Source organism: Haematobia irritans, chromosome 5 (genome assembly GCF_050003625.1).
Source record: "Haematobia irritans isolate KBUSLIRL chromosome 5, ASM5000362v1, whole genome shotgun sequence".
Taxonomy (NCBI): Eukaryota; Metazoa; Arthropoda; class Insecta; order Diptera; family Muscidae; genus Haematobia; species Haematobia irritans.
In genome coordinates, this window is record NC_134401.1 from 136192166 (window position 1) to 136210192 (window position 18027).

Sequence of the window (18027 nt, forward strand, 5' to 3'; positions counted from 1 at the left end):
AAAATTTTCTATAGAAATACAATTTTGTAAAAAATTTCTATAGAAAAAAAATTTAATTTGTTGTTTTGATCTCAACTTAAAATCATTGTGCTGACTAAACTACAAGAGTAGCTTAACCAACAGAGGAAAAGAATATTTGTTAAATTTATTTAGGCAAAGCCCTATAGACTACAAGATGGTTGGATGAACATACGTTTCGGAAGTACCACATTCCTCATCAGCATCCTCTACTTGCAGCAAAACTATCAACCACTTATCAGAATAAATTCGGCTAGTTCACTAAACCCAAAGTGAACCACACTTGAACCTTCCGCAAAAAGGTTTATGATAGCTGGTTTTTGCCCAAATAAATCTTTGTACAAACATCTCGCTTTTCCTTTGCCAATGTCAAATCATCGATTTAAGTGCAGTTGACTGGGTTTATTTTGAGCGTGCTTCCTCTTACTTCATTCGTATTTTATTGTTGGTTTGTTCTTCAATCATATTTGTTGTTTTGATCTCAGCTTAAAAGCATTGCGTTAACTAAACTAAAAAGTAGCTAAACAAACATAGGAAAATAAATTTTGTAAAAATTTTCTATATAAACAAAATGTTTTATAAAAAATAAAATTTTTTAAAAATTTTCTATAGAAATAAAATTTTGACAAATTTTTCTATAGAATCAAAATTTTGACACATTTTTTTTTTTTGCAAATTTTCTGTAGAAATAAAATTTTGCAAATTTTCTGTAGAAATAAAATTTCTGTAGAAAATGTATTCTATAGGAATAAAATTTTGAAAAAATGTTGACAGAATTGTCTATGGAATACAATTTTGACAAAATTTTCTATAGAAATAAAATCTTGTAAAAATTTTCTATAGAACTAAAATTTTGTAAAAATTTTCTATAAAAATAAAATTTTGACAAAATTTTCCATAGAAATAAAATCTTGTACAAATTTTCTATAGTAATAAAATTTTGCAATAATTTTCCATAGAAATAAAATGTTAACAATATTTCCCATAGAAATAAAATTTTGACCATATTTTCTATAGAAATAAAATTTTGGCAAAATTGTCTATACAAATAATATTTTGACAAAATTTTCTATAGAAATAAAATAAACAAAAATTATAGAAATAAAATTTTAACAAAATTTTACAAAAATTTTAGATAGAAATAAAATTTTGACACAATTTTAGATAGAAATAAAATTTTGACAAAATTTTACATAGAAATAAAATTTTGACAAAATTTTAGATAGAAATAAAATTTTGACACAATTTTAGATAGAAATAAAATTTTGACAAAATTTTCTATAGAAATAAAACTTTGACAAATTTTTCTAAAGAAATAAAATTTCGACAAAATTTTCTATAGAAATAAGGTTTTGACAAACTTTTTCTATAGAAATAAATTTTTGACAAAATTTTCTATAGAAATAACATTTTGACAAAATTTGCTGTAGAAATAAAAATTTTAAAAAAATTTCTATGGACATAAAATTTTGCAAAAATGTTCTAAAGAAATAAAATTTTGCAAAAATTTTCTATAGAAAAATAAATGTTGCAAAAATTTTCCATAGAAAAAAAATTTGCAAAAATTTGCTATAGAAATAAAATTTTGAAAATACTGTCTATAAAAATTTTCTATAAAAAAAATTATATAGAAATAAAATTTTTAAAAAATTTTCTAGTTTCCATAGAAATAAAATGTTAACAACATTTTCCATAGAAATAAAATTTTGACAATATTTTCTATAGAAATAAAATTTTGGCAAAATTGTCAAAAAAAAATAATATTTTGACAAAATTTTCTACACAAATAAAATTACAAAAACAAAAATCTATAGAAATAAAATTTTAATAAAATTTTGCAGAAAAATTTATAGAAATAAAATTTTGACAAAATTTTAAATAGAAATAAAATTTTGACAAAATTTTACATAGAAATAAAATTTTGACAAAATTTTCTACAGAAATAAAATTTTCTATCGAAATAAAACTTTGACAAAATTTTCTAAAGAAATAATATTTTGACAAAATTTTCTATAGAAATAAGATTTTGACAAACTTTTTCTATAGAAATAAATTGTTGACAAAATTTTCTTTGGAAATAATTTTTTGACAAAAGTTTCTATAGAATAAAATTTTCTATAGTAATAAAATTTTGACAAACTTTTCTATAGAAATAAAATATTTACAAAATTTTCTATAGGAATACAATTTTAACAAAATTTTCTATAGGAATACAATTTTAACAAAATTTTCTATAGGAATACAATTTTAACAACATTTTCTATAGGAAATAAATTTTGACAACAATTTCAATGAATGATAGACATGAAATTTTGCAAAATTTTCTTACCAAATAAAAAAAAAACAAAAATTTGCTATAGAAATAAAATTTTGCAAATACTGCCTATAAAAAAATAAATTTTGCAAAATTTTTATAGAAGTAAAATTTTTCAAAAATGTTGCAAAAATGTTCTATAAAACAAAATTTCTATAGAAATAAAATTTTTTTAAAAATTTCCTATAGACATAAAATTTTGCAAAAATATTCTAAAGAAATAAAAATTTTCTATAGAAAAATAAATTTTGCAAAAATTTTCTAAAGAAATAAAATTTTGCTAAAATTTTCCATAGGAAAAAAAACTTTGCAAAATGTTGCTATAGAAATAAAATTTTGCAAATAATGTCTATAAAAAATAAATTTTGCAAACATTTTCTATAGAAATAAAATTTTTCAAAAATTTTGCAAAAATTTTTTAAAAATTTTGCAAAAATTTGCTATAAAAATAAAATTTTGCAAATACTGTCTATAAAAAATTAACTTTGCAAAAATTGTCTATAGAAATAAACTTTTGACAAAATTTTCTATAGAAATAAAATTTTGATAAAATATCCTATACAAAAGAAAAATTTATTCAAAATGTTTTCTATAAAAATAAAATTTTGTCTAAATTTTTTCTAAAGTCACTCTTAAATTAACTTCCCAGCAAAAAAATTTGGAAGTTATACCAAAGGCACAACTTTAAAAGCACTTCCAGAAGATGCACTCCCAATGATGTTCTTTATTTTAACTACCAAGGAAGTTCTTTTGATTCAATTTTTTATAACTTAGTTTTTCATACTTTTAATAATAATATTATTTTATATAATTTTAAGTTTTTTGTTTCAAATACGTTAAAAACTGAGTATGAATTCAGAAAATGGTACAAAACATTTAAATTTTGTCTAAAAAAATGCTAAATCCAATCTGAAAAATTTGTGATTTTTTGAAAATTTATTTGAGATCACATGTTTCCAACAAGCGTTAACATCCTTTAAAATTATAAATTATAAAATAAATTATAAAAAATAATTATATAAATTATAAAACATTATAAAAATTATTTATTTGACAAAATATCCCAGATTTTTTTAATTTACATCCAAAACATTGAATTCGGTTCGCTCCTAAAGAAGTGATGCAAACTCAGTGCAACGGCTGTTTAAATAGAGGACTTCCGTCCTATGACAAGCCCACTTCCGGATCCAAAAAGAACATTTTCATTGCTTTTTTGGTGATGCTTTTTTTGCTGGGTTTCGGATAGGTGATTTTGAAGATTACAAAAAGTTTTTACAAAAAGTCGATAAGTCAAAAGGTCGATTTCGACTAGTATCCACCGAGATGAAAATGAACGAAGCAAAAATTTATTGTCTATTATTATAAGATTCATAATTTCAATGTTGAAGCGTGTATCTCTTTATTGTTAATAATAGTGTAGTAAAAAAAATAAAAGATTCAAAGATGACAGCAAGCGAAATTCCGGATAATCTAAATAACACCTCTTGTTGAAAACCCCTTTAACTTTTTAAAGATTCAATAATCTCTAAATATAAAAAAAATCTTTGAAATTTAATTTCTCATAAATCTTCAACATTTCTTTCAATGTCGTACTTAATGGTTCGTTTATATCTTTAAAGTTTATTTTATCCATCTTTATTCATCCTTTCTTAGAACTCATGGAGTTTTCCCACTTTGATTTCAAGTGGGTGAATGTATAATTGTGTGTGTGTGTGTTTGTATGTGTAAGATACTGCAAGAGATTATATGAGCATAATACTGTTCAAGTATGTGTGTGCGTATATAAAGGATTTACTATGGCAGCAAAACTTTAGACCAAAGAAACCGTAGCTCTTTTTCACTTGAAGCCTTTTTGCCGATCTAATTTAAACTTAAAGAAGAAAATAGACAAACAAGGCAGACAGCAAGACAGCTTATAAGCATCCTGTAGAACACACCGTAAAGACACACACACACAGACCCATGTTCATAGAATATTATATTTGTAACTTTGGCAACAAATAAATTTTACCTTCTAGATCTTAACGAGCCTTTGCTGCTTTGTTTCCCTAGGATTCTGGCTTATTGCCATATTTTTATTCATTTATTTTGCTGGCACAGAAACTGTTGCAATTGTATCCAAGGAATAGCTAAATTGGAGTATGAAGAGAAAACCTAGGTGATGGGTCTAAGTCTAGGAATAAATCGGGATTACAAAGTAAAATGTCTTTGACATACAATGTTAATGAGAAATGATTAAAAATTCTAAACCACATATGCAGTTAATTGCATTGAAGTCATTTAATGGAAGAGAGCATTTGGTTTCGTATTCACATGTAATACAAAAATAAGGTAGAGAGAGGGAGAGAGGAAGAATTTTATTATTTTTATTCCATTTACTATAAGAGATCGAACTATTAATTCACCCACGCTATTGCAGATCTTATTATTCTGAAAAATTAACCAAAAATGTTATTCTGCCAAGGTGAAGAGGTAATTGTATTGAAATCACTTAATGAGAGAGAGTGAGGGAGAGAGAGCTATTCGATTTGTATTAGTATGTATCAGGGATGGAAAATACAATTTTTAAGAAAGTACAAAAAAGGTTTTTTTTTTTGAGTGAAAAGTACTTTTCACTAAATTTCAATAAAAACTCTATTAGAAGATTATTGTCAAGAGCATCTTTAGACTGAATTAAAAAAAAAAATAAAATTTTGTTTGTCAACTCCTCAGTTTTTTTTTTTTAGTTTTATATCGGCTTACAAAGACTACAGTAGTATTGTAATCACGGTTTGGTAGAATTCATGGTATTTCATAAGTTTTCTGTAGATAAATAAAAAAAAGGTTGACAAAATTTTCTACCGAAATAAAATTTTGAAAATTTTTTCCATAGATATAAAATGTTGATAAAATTTTATATAGAAATAAAATGTTGACAAAATTTTCAACAGAAATAAAAGTTAAAAAAATATTCTATAGAAATAAAATGTTCACAACATTTTCATCAGAAATAAAATGTTGACAAAATTTTCTACAGAAATAAAATTTTGATAAAATTTTCTATAGAAATAAAATTTTGACAACATTTTCATCAGAAATAAAATGTTCACAACATTTTCATCAGAAATAAAATGTTGACAAAATTTTCTACAGAAATAAAATTTTTATAAAATTTTCTATAGAAATAAAATATTGACGACGTTCTCTATAGTAAAAGTCATAGTCAAAAACATGATTCTATTGAATTTTAATACTGTTTTAGTCAAAAAAGCATGTGATTCTATGTTACGCTTCCACAAGAATACTTTCTAGATAAGAAGTTGTCAAAATTTTATTTCTACAGAAAATTTTTTCCATTTTTTGCTTTTGAAAAATTTTGCCAAAATTTTATTTTATTTTTTGTCTAAATTTTATATCAATAAAAAATTTTTTCAAATTGTTATTTCTATAGAAATTTTTACAAAATTTTCTATATATTTTCTATATTTCGACAAAATTTTCTATAGAAATAAAATGTTGACAAAATTTTTTATAGAAATAAAATGTTGACAAAATTTTTTATAGAAAAAAAAATTTTGTCAAAATTTTCTATAGATATAAAATTTTAACAAAAAATAAAATAAAATTTTCACAACATTTTCCAAAAGAAAAAAAATGGACAAAATTTCCTGTAGAAATAAAATTTTGACAACATTTTTACAAAATAATATTTTTTTGTAGTTTTTGGTAAGATTTTCTCCAAATGTTGGTAGATTATTTTTGTCTCATGTTTCGACCGTGACTGTAATGGTTCCCATTATTTTAGTACGCGATCGATAACTTCTTATCTAGGAAACGTAATGTAGAATAATATGCTTTTTTCGACTAAAACAGTAGGGAAATTCAATAAAATCGTGTTTTTGACTGTGACTTTTACAAAATCAAGATTTCCCGCATGAACTTGTCTGTTTTGTCAAATTTGTAAGAGACTATTAGGAAATAAGTTTGTTAAAGTCTTTTTCAAAACTGATCAAAACTGTCTACACAAAAGGTACTAAATCATTCGCGGGGGTACTACGGTACTGACCAGGGTGAAAAAGTATTGAAAAAGGTACTATAGTACTGCATTTTCCATCCCTGGTACGTATAACAAGTAAGATAAAGCTTCCCGCTTGTTCGGCAAATAGCTATTGTCGCTTTTATCCTGCTTATATAAGCACTCCACACGTGCAGGCGGTTATCTTGGTATAGAATAATGAATTCAAAAAGTACTAAAGACTCCATTTCTAAATGCATATAATGCACCATTTCATTTCACCCAATTCAGCACCATAAAGTAATCTATTAAATGTCCAATAGACTATATTGGGCATTACCAGTTTTGTATGAAATCGATAGGAAAGACGTTGTCTCTCTCGCACAAAAAAGTTGAGAGAGAAATTGAAAAAATAAATCAAGTGAAATAGTGTCCCTAGCAAAATTAAGCAAAACAAAACCACACAATTATGTTCTTAATTTGGTTTCGGTGCTTACGCGTAATGTATAAAGAGATATGATATAATCTTAAGATGTTTTTAAAGAACACAAATAAACAAAGTCCCGCTAGACGTTATAACATTTGTTCAGTTGTTCTCTTGGTTTCAAATCGGTTGGTCGCATACGGATTCATTCACGTGATTCAAAACAAATGTAATTTAAAAATGTAAGTAAACAAATTAGTTATAATTTTATTACAGATCAATTATATTTATTTCATATATACTTTTTAATTTCAGAATCGGTGTCTTAACTTCCTAGCAGCAATGGACCTCCAGAACCACAAATACGCTTGGAAATGCGCCGACAAAGGAAGAGTAAATGCGTCTTACAACGAATATTAATATTGTCTCTGTTTGTTTATATAATCATGACTTAATTATTTCATTTACAATTAAATAGTTTAGAACTTATGTAGACAGAGTCAAAATATAAATTAGCCTTAATTAAAATCAATAAAAATCGTTCCAGATTATCGATTTGAAGTGCTTATTTACCTAGAATATTTGCACCACCCTTTTCTGTGGGTAGCGCTTTGCGGAGAAATTATGTGTTAATTTCCAGCTACCAAATGGGCGGTTACCGATAATGCAGAGAATAGTCTATTGGTTATTTTGAGCGACATGTCCTCGTTAAATTCTCCGCTCAAATACAAGGGCGGTAGTCAGGATTATAAGTAGGGGTGTTTACGAATAGGTAGCTATATAAGTAGGCTTTCACTACTTACCCGAACAAGCGGGTTATGTTTATTTTTGAGAGAGAGAGAGAGAGAGAGAGCAAGAGAAGATGAAAAAGGTATTATTTTTGTTTCATTTACTATATGAGATCGAACTATTCAATCACCCACTCTACTCCAGATCTCATTATTATGAAAAGTTAACCAAAAATGTCAGTCTACCATGGTGGAAAGGCAATTATATTGAAAACATTTAATGAGAGGGAGAGAGAGCTATTAATTTAGTATTGGTATATATCACAAATATGGTTATTTCCACTCACCATACATGAGCGAACCATTCATTCACCCACACCACTTTAGATCTCATTACTCCCAAGAAAATTGAACCCACCTCAGAAGAAAATGTAGTTTTATTTTAAAAAATTTTAATTAAAATATTTTAGTAATTGCAATATGATATTTCTTCTTATCAAATTAAAGAAAATTTAGTAAAAAATAAGTTTTTTTCTTTGTAAAAAAAAAGTCCTATTTAGAAGGAAAAAATTAGAGACAAAAGTTGGAACTGGCTTTTTTGGAGTGTTCTGGCAAACTAAAATTTTTTCCGGATTCAAATCGCATCTGTTCGAGCTCTTATTTTTAGTCATGTCATTAACGTAAGAAAAAACAATACTTATGTAGGTTAGGTTAAAGTGGCAGCCCGATTAAATTTCAGGCTCACTTAGACTATTCAGTCCATTGTGATACCACATTTAACTAAAAGTACCTATTACATATGGGCACTTCTAGTCTTAACCACTGAACCTTCTCTATTATTTACTTTTGTGGAACCAACCAGATTGCTAAAAACATTAACAAACTGCTTAAGTTAACGTTTTCCAGGTCCGCCAGTAATCTAAAGCTATATGCTCCTAAAATTCGCTTACGCCTTACACAAAAAGCAGGACACTCACACAAAAGGTGTTTAATTGATTTCTTTTCCTCCACATCATGACAGCTTATACAATAGTTATTATACTTCGCACCTATAGTTTTCGCAAATTCACCTATCAGGCAGCGACCCGTTATAGCAGATATCAGGAGTGCTATCTGACGCCTTGAGAACACTAGCATATCTAGTGTGCGGTTTAAGTTTAAATGGGGCCATATTTGCTTGGTGTCGTTACAACCCTTGCAATTCTCCCATCGAATATTGGCCATCATAACAGCTTTCTCACGCAGTAAGATCTTGCAGGTGGCCAGAGGCATACCAACAGATTCTAGTTGCCCTGGAATATGCAAGGTAGCTCCTAGCCTTGCTAACACATCTGCTTCGCAGTTCCCCGGTATGTTCCTATGACCAGGCACCCATATTAGGTGAATATTGTACTGCTCAGCCATCTCGTTGAGAGATTTGCGGCAGTCTATGGCCGTTTTCGTGTTAAGGAACACAGAGTCCAAGGATTTTATTGCAGGTTGACTGTCTGAGTATATATTAATGCCAATATTTGTTGGAACATTACTTCTCAGCCAATTCACCACCTCTCTTATTACCAATATTTCAGTCTGAAAAATACTACAGTGAATAGGTAATATTTTTGCTATTCGAATTTCCAGATCTTTAGAATATACTCCGAACCCCACTTGTACATTCAATTTGGAGCCATCAGTATAGAAATCTATATATCTTTTATTCCCCGGGGTCTGTGTACACCATGCCTCACTGTTGGGAATTAGAGTTTCAAACTTTTTGTCGAAAAGTGGTTTTGCCAGGGTGTAATCCACTACGTTAGGCACATCTGGCATTACTTTGAGGACCTTACATTTTTCCGACCACAGCGATAGCTCGCGCAACCGCACAGCCGTTGTTGCAGCTGACTGTTTGACCAAAATGTCTAAAGGCAATAGATGTAGCATGACATTAAGGAAGACTGTTCCTGTCTTACTAAATGCGCCTGAGATACATAAGCTCGCCATACGCTGAACTTTATCTAAGTCGGTTTCTGAAGTGCCGGCCACCAGACTACAACACCATATAGCATTATAGGTCTAACTACTGCCGTGTATAGCCAATGCACAGTTTTTGGTTTTAGTACCCACTTTTTCCCTATTGCCTTTTTGCACGAGTACAAAGCTACCGTGGCTTTTCTCGCCCTCTCTTCAATATTAAGCCTAAAGTTCAGCTTCCTGTCCAAAATAACGCCAAAGTATTTTGCACACTCACTAAAGGGAATTTCAATACCCCCTAAGGAAATGGGCATAACCGTGGGAGTTTTGCTATCTTTGCAGTACATGACTAGTTCTGTCTTTGCTGGATTTACCCCAAGACCATTATCTTTCGCCCATTTCTCAGTCATCCGGAGAGCTCTCTGTATAATATATCTGATTGTGGATGGGAATTTTCCCCTGACTGCTAGCGCCACATCATCTGCGTATGCCACCACTTTTATCCTTTCTTTTTCTACGGAAATCAGAAGGTTGTTTATAGCAACATTGCAAAGAAGAGGTGATAGAACTCCTCCTTAAGGAGTGCCTCTGTTCACATACCTTTGTATGTTTGCTTGTCCTAGTGTGGCTGAAATGCGTCTCTTCCTTAGAAGTTCGTCTAACAGCCTAAGTATACCTGAATCAATATTCAGAGTTGTCAGTCCATTTAATATCGAGCTCGGATGGACGTTATTGAACGCCCCTTCGATGTCTAGAAACGCCACGATTGTGGATTCTTTGACAGATAGTGAGCTTTCAATAAAGCTGACTAGTTCATGCAATGCGGTCTCAGTAGACCTGCCCTTCGAGTATGCATGCTGTCGTTTCGAGAGCAAACTTGAATCCACGCTGGTTCTAAGGTACATGTCTATCATCCTCTCCAGGGTCTTAAGTAGGAATGAGGATAAGCTGATTGGTCGGAAATCCTTCGCACTCGAGTGAGAGGCTTTTCCTGCTTTAGGTATGAAGACGACTTTTGTTTCCCTCCACTTTTCTGGAATATATGCTAAGTTTACACATCGTTTATATATCACCGTCAACCAGGGGATAATTCTTTCAGCCACTGCTTGTAATTCCGCCGGAGTAATTCCATCAGGTCCGGGGGATTTAAATGTCCAAAGCTATTTAAAGCCCATTTTATTCTAGATTCCGACACAATTTCCTCGCAGAGCCTCTGTTACACCGCCAGAACATGGTTCAACCGCCTGATTTCCAAGGAAGTGTGTGTCCAAAAGTACCTCCAAAGTCTCCTTACTGGACGTTGTCCAATTTCCCTACGAGGTTTTAATGAAACCTGGAGCGGTGTTAGTGGATGCTAGTACCTTCCGTAGTCTGGAAGCCTCTTACGTATTCTCAATACTGAGACTTTCTCAGTTCTCGTTTATATGCTCTCAGATTCATCTTGTAGGTGTCCCAATCCTCCGGAGCTCTTGTGGACTTTGCTTTGTTAAAGATGTAAACTGATAGCGATCATCGGCGGTTGGAAGATCTGGGTTACATTCTCTTAGTCTCTCTAGTATTGACTCAGGATCAAGAGGGTTTGCCGGTATCCATGCATGTGCTCTAGGTTTAGCCGGTATGTCTTTTTTATCGTCTAACTCCAAAGCGGCTCCTTCCCAAACTTCACCAATTACTTACAATAAAAAAATACTTAAAATAATTTTTTTTTCGAACATTTGACAAAATTAAACTAAAATCAAGTACTTTTCATGAACTAAAATAAAGTTAAATTGGCTATCGAAATTTTTCTTGACCTTTTTAGTTTATTAAAAAATTAACAAAACTAATTGTTGGATATTTTCACTTTACAAAGAAATTACTCAACTTTTGTAATTAGATATGAATAATTCATTTTCACAAATAATTACTTTTAATGACATAAAACTAAAAATATTCACCAGCGATTAGATAAACCCCCCAAAGTTAAATTAATATAACAATGATAAAGCATGGAAGGTAGCAGAGATAATGATTAAATTGTACAATAATGCGAAATTGTTTTCTTTCTAAGTAGAATAAACAAATCTGATGATAAAGCACTATCAAATTTCACTGGACAAATAAATGGTGCGAATCAAGTTTTATTATGTGATGTGATGTGTTATCATATGGATTAGAGAGTTTGATAAAAATAAAAATAATTTCGTAGGAAAAGTATTAATTATTATGTTAAAACCCAATTAAATTTAACAAAAAATAAATTAAATTATACGAAATTTTTAAAGAATAGAATTCTCTAGAACTGGGTTAGGCTTCTCCTTTTATAAATGATATTTTTTTTAATTTTTATTTTATTCCTATACATCATTAGGTTAGGTTATGTGGCAGCCCGATGTATCAGGCCCACTTAGACTATTCAGTCCATTGTGATACCACATTGGTGAACTTCTCTCTTATCACTGAGTGCTGCCCGATTCCATCTTAAGCTCAATGACAAGGGACCTCCTTTTTATAGCCGAGTCCGAACGGCGTTCCACATTGCTGTGAAACCACTTAGAGAAGCTTTGAAACCTTCAGAAATGTCACCAGCATTACTGAGGTGGGATAATCCACCGCTAAAAAAAACTTTTTGGTGTTCGGTCGAAGCAGGAATCGAACCCACGACCTTGTGTATGCAAGGCGAGCATGCTAACCATTGCACCACGGTGGCTCCTACATCATTACTATGCTCAAAATTTTGTCTTAATAATCACTTACTGCTGTAGTCTAAAGATACTCCTGAGACTTTAAAACCCCCATAATTTTTTTAGGAATGTAAATAGTTACAGAATAATATTACAAATTTTATGTCTATAGAAAATGTTGTCAAAATTATATTTCTATAGAACATTTGGTCAAAATTTTATTTCTATAAAACATTTTGTCCAAAATTTATTTCTATAGAAAATTTTGTGAAGCTTTTATTTCTATACAAAATTTTGTCAAACTTTTATTTCTATGGAAAATATTGTCAAAATTTTATTTCTATAGAAAATATTGCCAACATTTTATTTCTATAGAAAATTTTATCAAAATTGTAGTTATTTTTATTTTTATAAAAAATTGAAGTAATTCGTAGGTTTTTTAATTACCTATCATCATGGAACGCATTCAAAACATCTTCTCGTAATGGATTGTCGTATAGAGGACCTATATAAGGTTAGGTTAGGTTAGGTGGCAGCCCGATGTATCAGGCTCACTTAGACTATTCAGTCCATTGTGATACCACATTGGTGAACTGGACCTATATAATATTACAACTTTTGCAGCGGTTAGGGATTTTATTATGGACACGTGAGGCCATAAATTTACTATAAAAGAATTACAAGTGAGTTTGATGAAACATAGACCTCTCGGTTCAAATGGAGCGGTAACGGAAGTTAAATTTGGAAGAGAGTCTCAAATTTTCTCACAATTTTATTTCTATAGAAAATTTTCTCTAAATTTTATTTCTAAAGAAAATGTTCTCACAATTTTATTTGTATAAAAAAGTTTGTCAAAATTTTATTTCTATAAAAATTTGCTTGAAATTTAATTTTATTTCTATAGAAAATTTTGTCAAAATTTCATTTCTATAAAAAATGTTTTGTCAAAATTTTATTTAAATAGAAAATTTTGTCAAAAAATTTATTTGTATGGACAATTTTGTTAAAATTTTATTTGTATAATATATTTTATAAAAATTTCAGAAAATTTTCTTAAAATTTTATTTCTATAGAAAATTTTATTTCTATAGAAAATTGTATTTCTATAGAAAATTGTATTTCTATAGCAAATTTTCTTAAAATTGTATTTCTATAAACATATTTGTCAAAATTTTATTTCTGTAGAAAATGTTCTTAAAATCTTATTTCTATAGAAACTTTTGTCAACATTTTGATTTCGTAGATTTTTTGCTTTTTTAATTATATTTCTATAGAAAATTTTTGTCAAAATTTTTATTTCTATAGAAAATTTTCTTAAAAATTTGATTTCCATAGAAATTTTGTCAAAATGTTATTTCTATAGAAAATTTTCTTAAAATTTTATTTCTATAGAAAATTTTCTTAAAATTTTATTTCTATAGAAAATTTTCTTATAATTTTATTTCTATGGAAAATTTTCTTAAACTTTTATTTCTATAAACAATTTTGTCAAAATTTTATTTCTATAGAAAATGTTGTCAAAATTTTATTTCTTGAAAAAATTTCTTAAAATTTTATTTCTATAGAAAATTTCGTCAAAATTTTATTTCTATAGAAAAGTTTCATAAAATTTTATTTCTATAGAAAATTTTCGTAAAATTTTATTTCCATAGAAAATTTTGTAAAAATTTTATTTCTACAAAAGATTTTGTCAAACATTTATTTCTATAGAATTTTGTCAAAATTTTATGTCTATAGAAAATTTTGTAAAAATTTTATTTCTACAAAAGATTTTGTCAAACATTTATTTCTATAGAATTTTGTCAAAATTTTATGTCTATAGAAAATTTAGTCAAAATTTTATTTTTATAGAAAATTTTGTCAAAATTTGATTTCTGTAGAAAATTTTGTCAACATTTTATTTCTATAGAAAATTTTGTTTGTGTAGAAAAATTTGTCAAAATTTTATTTCTATAGACAATTTTGTCAAAATTTTGTTTCTATAAAAATGTTGTAAAATTTTTATTTCTATAGAAAATTTTGTAAAATTTTTATTTCTATAGAAAATTTTGTCAAAATTTTATTTCTATAGAAATTTTTGTCAAAATTTTATTTCTATAGAAAATTTTGTCAAAATTTTATTTCTATAAAAATTGTTGTAAAATTTTTATTTCTATAGAAAATTTCGTTAAAAGTTTATTTCTATAGAAAATTTTGTCACAATTTTATTTCTATAGAAAATTTTTTCAAAATTTTATTCGTATAGAAAATTTTGTCAAAATTTTATTTCTATAGAAAATTTTGACAAAATTTTATTTCTATAGAAAATTTTGTCAAAATTTTATTTCAATAGAAAATTTTGTCAAAATTTTATTTCTGTAGAAAATTTTGTCAAAATTTTATTTTTATAGGATTTTATTTCTAGAGAAAATTTTGTCAAATTTTTTTTTCTATAGAAAAAAATTTTAGTTGTATAGAGAATTTTGTTCGTGTAGAAAATTTTGTCAAAATTTTTATTTCTATAGAAAATTTTGTCAAATTTTTATTTCTATAGAAAATGTTGTCAAAATTTTATTTCTATAGAAATTTTTGTCAAAATTTTATTTCTATAGAAAATTTTGTCAAAATTTTATTTCTATCGAAAATTTTGTCGAAATTTTATTTCAATAGAAAATTTTGTCAAAATTTTATTTCTGTAGAAAATTTTGTCAAAATTTTATTTCTATAGACAGTTTTGTCAAGATTTTATTTCTATATACAATTTTGTCAAGATTTTATTTCTATAGAAAATTTTGTCAAATTTTTTTTTTTCTATAGAAAAAAATTTTAGTTTTATAGAGAATTTTGTTCGCGTAGAAAATTTTGTCAAAATTTTTATTTGTATAGAAAATTTTGTCAAATTTTTATTTCTATAGAAAATTTTGTCAAAATTTTATTTCTACAGAAAATTTTGTCAAAATTTTATTTTTATAGGAAATTTTGTCAAAATTTTAATTCTATAGAAAATTTTGTCAAAATTTTATTTCTATAGACAATTTTGTCAACATTTTATTTCTATAGAAAATTTTGTCAAAATTTTATTTCAATAGAAAATTTTGTCAAAATTTTATTTCTACAGAAAATTTTGTCAAAATTTTATTTTTATAGGAAATTTTGTCAAAATTTTAATTCTATAGAAAAATTTGTCAAAATTTTATTTCTATAGACAATTTTGTCAAAATTTTGTTTCTATAAAAATGTTGTAAAATTTTTATTTCTATAGAAAATTTTGTAAAATTTTTATTTCTATAGAAAATTTTGTCAAAATTTTATTTCTATAGAAATTTTTGTCAAAATTTTATTTCTATAGAAAATTTTGTCAAAATTTTATTTCTATAAAAATTGTTGTAAAATTTTTATTTCTATAGAAAATTTCGTTAAAAGTTTATTTCTATAGAAAATTTTGTCACAATTTTATTTCTATAGAAAATTTTTTCAAAATTTTATTCGTATAGAAAATTTTGTCAAAATTTTATTTCTATAGAAAATTTTGACAAAATTTTATTTCTATAGAAAATTTTGTCAAAATTTTATTTCAATAGAAAATTTTGTCAAAATTTTATTTCTGTAGAAAATTTTGTCAAAATTTTATTTTTATAGGATTTTATTTCTAGAGAAAATTTTGTCAAATTTTTTTTTCTATAGAAAAAAATTTTAGTTGTATAGAGAATTTTGTTCGTGTAGAAAATTTTGTCAAAATTTTTATTTCTATAGAAAATTTTGTCAAATTTTTATTTCTATAGAAAATGTTGTCAAAATTTTATTTCTATAGAAATTTTTGTCAAAATTTTATTTCTATAGAAAATTTTGTCAAAATTTTATTTCTATCGAAAATTTTGTCGAAATTTTATTTCAATAGAAAATTTTGTCAAAATTTTATTTCTGTAGAAAATTTTGTCAAAATTTTATTTCTATAGACAGTTTTGTCAAGATTTTATTTCTATATACAATTTTGTCAAGATTTTATTTCTATAGAAAATTTTGTCAAATTTTTTTTTTTCTATAGAAAAAAATTTTAGTTTTATAGAGAATTTTGTTCGCGTAGAAAATTTTGTCAAAATTTTTATTTGTATAGAAAATTTTGTCAAATTTTTATTTCTATAGAAAATTTTGTCAAAATTTTATTTCTATAGAATATTTTGTCAAAATTTTATTTTTATAGGAAATTTTGTCAAAACTTTAATTCTATTGAAAATTTTGTCAAAATTTTATTTCTGTAGAAAATTTTGTCAACATTTTATTTCTATAGAAAATTTTGTCAAAATTTTATTTCAATAGAAAATTTTGTCAAAATTTTATTTCTACAGAAAATTTTGTCAAAATTTTATTTTTATAGGAAATTTTGTCAAAATTTTAATTCTATAGAAAATTTTGTCAAAATTTTATTTCTATAGACAATTTTGTCAAGATTTTATTTCAATAGAATATTTTGTCAAAAATTTTATTTCTACAGACAATTTTGTCAAAATTTTATTTCTATAGAAAATTTTGTCAAAATTTTATTTTTATAGAAAATTTTGTTTGTGTAGAAAATTTTGTCAAAATTTTATTTCTATAGACAATTTTGTCGAAATTTTATTTCTATAAAAAATGTTGTAAAATGTTTATTTCTGTAGAAAATTTTGTAAAATTTTTATTTCTAGTTTCGACAAAACACCAAAAAGATTTTAAGCGGTGGATTATCTTCGGCTAGAAAAAGGAAGATATCATATCATTGAGCTAAACATATATTGGAGCAGCACTCATTGATAAGGGAGAAGTTCCCGATGTAAAATAATGGGCTGCCACTATACCTAGGTTAGGTTAGCTTAGGTTAGGTTAGGTTAGGTGGCAGTCCGATGTATCAGGCTCACTTAGACTATTCAGTCCATTGTGATACCACATTGGTGAACTTCTCTCTTATCACTGAGTGCTGCCCGATTCCATGTCCGAACGACGTTCCACATTGCAGTGAAACCACTTAGAGAAGTTTTGAGACCCTCAGAAATGTAACCAGCATGACTGAGGTGGGATAATCCACCGCTGAAAAACTTTTTGGTGTTCGGTCGAAGCAGGGATCGCCACTATAACTATCCTGCACCTAATGTTCTAGAGACATTGAGGGAGTGTCTGAGGTCATTTTTAATATCTAGATGGGAAGGCCACTTGTCAAGCTTCTCATTTACAAATAGGCTACCGCAAATGAATTAAACATTTAATTTAATCTTTATTGTGGCAAGAAATGTCACAAATTTTATCAAAAATATTTTTAAAATAAAAAAACTGAAACTTTGTTTTAATTAAAATTTTTTATTAAAAAAAATGAGTTCTAAACAGCATGTAATTATAAAAAAGATTGCCTAGTCTTCCATATTAGCCTAGTAATTGTTTCCTTAGTGTATGCGAGAGGTTATAAAAAGCAATACCATCATCAAAACAATCATAGACTATGACGCCAATGAATTTTTATCAAATCAATGAAACTAAAAATAACGACAATACAACAAAAAAAATCTCCTTAAATAGATTCGTCAGGAAAAGAAAAGCAAACAAAATATGCTCCAAAGGAATGTGAACGTACAACTACGACATAATGCCCCCTCTCTCACTCTCTGTCACACAGTCTCCCACAATCAACATGAAATGCCTTTACAAATACATAGGGAAATATAGAAAACATTTAAAGAGAAAAATTAAAAACAAATAAGTGTGCAAAAAAATCGACATGCAACATTTTAAAGCCCACTCATACACGACACACATACACTGAAAGAAAAGTACATCATCAAATTAATGAAACAAAATCATCAAAAAATCTTCATCAAATTGATGTAGAAATTACATTGTTTTTATGAATTCGGTATTCAATTTGATGTTTTCTGTTTTCAGTTGAAAAACACCGTCATCAACTCAATGAAGAAACTTACATCAATTGTTGA

General features: G+C 27.0%; 1 protein-coding gene and 2 long non-coding RNA genes across 5 annotated transcripts in view; 2 read left to right on the forward strand and 1 right to left on the reverse strand.

Annotated features, from left to right (window-relative positions):
• LOC142241487 (uncharacterized) overlaps positions 1-18027 on the reverse strand; it is a 206783-nt gene that overhangs the window by 33367 nt on the left and 155389 nt on the right. The gene's annotated exons all lie outside the window — the stretch shown is intronic.
• shn (zinc finger protein schnurri) overlaps positions 1-18027 on the forward strand; it is a 239578-nt gene that overhangs the window by 33293 nt on the left and 188258 nt on the right. The gene's annotated exons all lie outside the window — the stretch shown is intronic.
• Positions 6863-7305, forward strand: LOC142241488 (uncharacterized). The gene is made up of 2 exons (XR_012723653.1): positions 6863-6992; positions 7066-7305. It is a non-coding gene; the product is annotated as an uncharacterized LOC142241488 (long non-coding RNA).